Below are 3,860 nucleotides of genomic sequence, written 5' to 3'. Positions count from 1 at the left end.
TCCCTGGAATTCTGTCTTGCCTTGACTTCTGGGAATTCTGTAAAAAATGAAAAGACCTCTTCTGGCATTGGCCTTTGAACAGGGGTGCTAATCCTTTTGCTCTGGCTTCAGAGCACTATGCCATTTAAGATAATGAGGTTATTCTTTCACATTGGCAATATTGTGAAAGACCTGAATATTTCAATAGTAGAAATTATGTATATATATATGCAGATGGATTAAATGTAGAACTGATTGTACCAAAAATTCTATGTTTTCTGAACATAGAGTTTGTATTTGTAATAATCAGTGACTATATTTACATTGCTATTACCTTATATTTTGAAATAAAATTGGCAACACTTTGTGATAAATAGCTTATCAGTTCGTTTTCACGTTGCCTGATAAAGACAAACCTGAGACTGGGGAGAAAAAGAGGTTTAAGAAAGTCACAAATATTCTACAATTTCAGACTAATTTGGTAACAAAAATTTTTTAAATAACTTCTTCCACTTAAGGGTTAACAATCTGAGGTTAAGTTTATTACATATTCATACATATGTGCAATAATTAGATTGCTTAATTCTTATGATAAATTTGGATTCTTATGGAATGAGAGAGCGAGTTTTTGGAGGGGGGAGGGCAAGAAGTGTTAATTGCACAGCTTGGTTCAAGTGGGATACCACTGTGAGAAATTTTAATCAAGTGAATGTAATATTCATATACTCCCCTCTATCATCCCTTCTACAAATGTTTAAATATTCATATGGCAACACTCTATATCATGAAGTTCCTTCAGTTTAAAGAATCACTAATTATTTTGGTTTGATGACAGGTATATTTCTTTTTATCGGTAAAAATATTAAAAGGAATCCTACTTTAAATACTATAGTAAACTCTGTAACTTCAAAAATATTGACAATGTTTTCAATTCTTTATTATAAAATTGCAAAGATTAAATATCGTCTAGTCTAAAACCTTCATTTTTCATACAACGAACATATGAGAATAGATTATTCAATCCATTATGAACATGACTAATGAAATTCTATTTGTGCTTGGTTAGCACTTTTCAGCTTGGAAAAAGGTTTAATAATTTTTAGAACTACAGTCCTAGCTCTCTTCCATTTACAAATTTCTTCCAAAACAGTATACATAATGAGTCATTAATTCATTAGAATATAACTTTTGCCTAATTTTTGTACCATTGAAGTTATTAAGTACACTAGTCACATCTCTGTTGCAACATCAAATAGGCACATTTATCTTCATTGTTCTTAACCTCTCAACAGTATTTGTCCCCAATTGTTTACTCACTTACATAAAATGCTGCCCCTTGTCTTCCTTAATATCTCCTTTCCTCTTTGTCACTGGTGCCACCTTCTTTTATTCTGTTTTTGAAGTAGTATAAAAGCTTATTTTTACTCTACGCTCTTTCCTTCTAAAAACTTATATTGCTTTAAGTTTAATTACTCTTAATACATAACAAATTTCCAAACGTTTTTCTCCAAATCATACTTGTCCTGGGAGTTCCGGATGTCTGTATCCAACCACGTAGTTCCTATCTCAATATTCAAATATACATATACAGGCCGAGCACGGTGGCTCACACCTGCAATCCCAGCACTTTGGGAGGCTGAGGTGGGCACTTTGGGAGGCTGAGGTGAGTAGATCACCTGAGGCCAGGAGTTCAAGACCAGCCTGGCCAATGTGGTGAAACCCTGTCTCTACTAAAAATATAACAATTAATCAGGCATGGTGGTATGCGCCTGTAATCCCAGCTACTAGGGAGGCTGAGGCAAGAGAATTGCTTAAACTTGGGAGGCAGAGGTTGCAGTGAGTGGAGATGACACCACTGCACTCCAGCCTGGGGAACAGAGCAAGCCTCAGTCTAAATTTTATATATATATATATATATATATTATATATATATAAATTTTATATATATATTATAAATTTTATATATAATATGTAAAATACAGCCCCCCCACACACACACGTGTACATATTCAATCATGAGTCACTTAAGGATGGGGATATGTTTTGAGGCATGTGTCAGTAGACAGTTTCATCCATGTGCAAACATAGAGTGTACTTCCACAAACCTAGGTGATATGTCTTTCTATACACCTAGCCTATGTGGTATAACCTATGGCTCCCAGACAAGAAACCTATGCAGCCTGTTACTGTACTGAATACTGCAGGCAATTGTAACACAGTGATTGGTATTTTGTATCTAAACATATCTAAACAAGAAAATGTACAGTAAAAGTACAGAAGTACAGTATTATAAACTTATGGAATGACTATCATATATGCAGTTTGTTGTTGACCAAAATTTTGTGATGTGGTGTCTGAAATGTGTGTGTGTGTGTGTGTGTGTGTGTGTGTGTGTACATATGCAGAGAGGGAGAGACAGAGACAGAGATAAAAAGGGAGTCAAAGAGCAAGATAGAGACACAGAGACTGAGAGCTTTTGCTGAGCTGCACCCCATAAATATTTGTATGTTATGTTTATATTCATTTCAAATTATTTACTATTTTTCTTGTAATTTTCTGACTCATAGCTTATTTTGGAGTTTATTATATAATTTCTGCATATTTGTGAATTTCCTTAATTTTTTTTTCTGTTACTTATTTCTTTTTTTTTTTCATTTTAAACAAGAAGTTTATTTAAACAACAAGACGCTTGACTTGAAGGGAAAACTATCTAAGATTCTTTTTTGTTTTAGAGTAATTTATCCCTACTTAAAGACAGATTGCCCTACATGTAACAGCTACGTACAAAAAAGTTATAAAATTGTCCTTGGTTTTACAATGATAAATGAAAAACATTAAAATTCTCCAATTGAACAAGGTATGCAAGGATTTTTATGTTGTGTGTTTTTGTTAAAACAGTGAGAGCAAAATAACTTACTGGAATATAAAGGTAAGAGCTGAATGAGCATGCCACTAATGGAGAAAGGGGGTATTTTCACAGAATCAGTATTTTTCCCCATCCCGTCTCCACTTGATGTCAATTAAAACATACCATTGGCTGTTTAGTTAAAAAAAAAAAAAATGCAATATGCTTGTGCACATATACCAGTTACTTTATGTACAATAAAGGAATGCGGAAGGGGGAAATGAAAGAATACAGAAAACTATACGGTAGTAGTCAGGATGTGGTGGAACCAAATTGCAGTTTTCTAATTGAGAATGTAATCTTGGTCTTTAAAGAACAGAGTTCTGGAGTAAAGAAGCAGGTTCCCTTTTCAGTAGACACCTCCCGTCTGCTGTTGGAACACATCAATTGTATCTTCATCCTCCATTTCCAACTGTGCAGGTGTGTCTGTTTCATTGATTGGTTGCCCGTCGAATCGGAATCTGATCTGCCTCATTGACAATCCCTTCACAATAGGCTTTCATTAGTTTACTAAGTGGTGTGTGCCTCTTAATCTTAAACTGCACCACAGAACCATCCTGCCCCGCCACCTTCAAATTAATATGATCGTAATTAATATGATCGTTGTTCTCAGTCTTGACTCCTTCCTTGGGCTTTTCGTCGGCCATGGCGAGCGCCAGAGTCTCCTCAGCTGCCGCTTCACAAAAGAGGTACCAGGTCCGCACCAAACGAGCACACAAGCAGCACCAGGAGCGGCCTCTGTTACTTATTTCTAATTGCATTCATTGTAACCAGAGAATGTACTGAGCATGATTTGGGTCTTTCTAAATTTATTGAGACTTGTGTTAAAGGCAAAGATATGATCTATCCTGTTTAATATTCCCTGGGAAACTTAAGAATAATACATATTCTGCTATTGCATAGTGTTTTATAGATGTCTCTTATGTCTTGTTCATTTATAGTGCTTTTCATTCTATTTTCTTTTTTATTTTTTAGT

At 34.9% G+C, this 3,860-nt stretch overlaps 1 pseudogene across 1 annotated transcript; it reads right to left on the bottom strand.

The window, feature by feature from the left end:
- Positions 1–2,633: 2,633 nt before the first annotated feature.
- LOC126940178 (small ubiquitin-related modifier 2-like) lies at positions 2,634–3,622 on the bottom strand (annotated as a pseudogene). Its single transcript, XR_007720644.1, has one exon. The product of XR_007720644.1 is annotated as a small ubiquitin-related modifier 2-like (transcript).
- Between the last annotated feature and the right edge of the window lie 238 nt (positions 3,623–3,860).

The sequence above is a fragment of the Macaca thibetana genome, chromosome 17, assembly GCF_024542745.1.
Source record: "Macaca thibetana thibetana isolate TM-01 chromosome 17, ASM2454274v1, whole genome shotgun sequence".
NCBI classification, from domain to species: domain Eukaryota; kingdom Metazoa; phylum Chordata; class Mammalia; order Primates; family Cercopithecidae; genus Macaca; species Macaca thibetana.
This window is presented reverse-complemented; position numbering and strand designations above follow the sequence as displayed.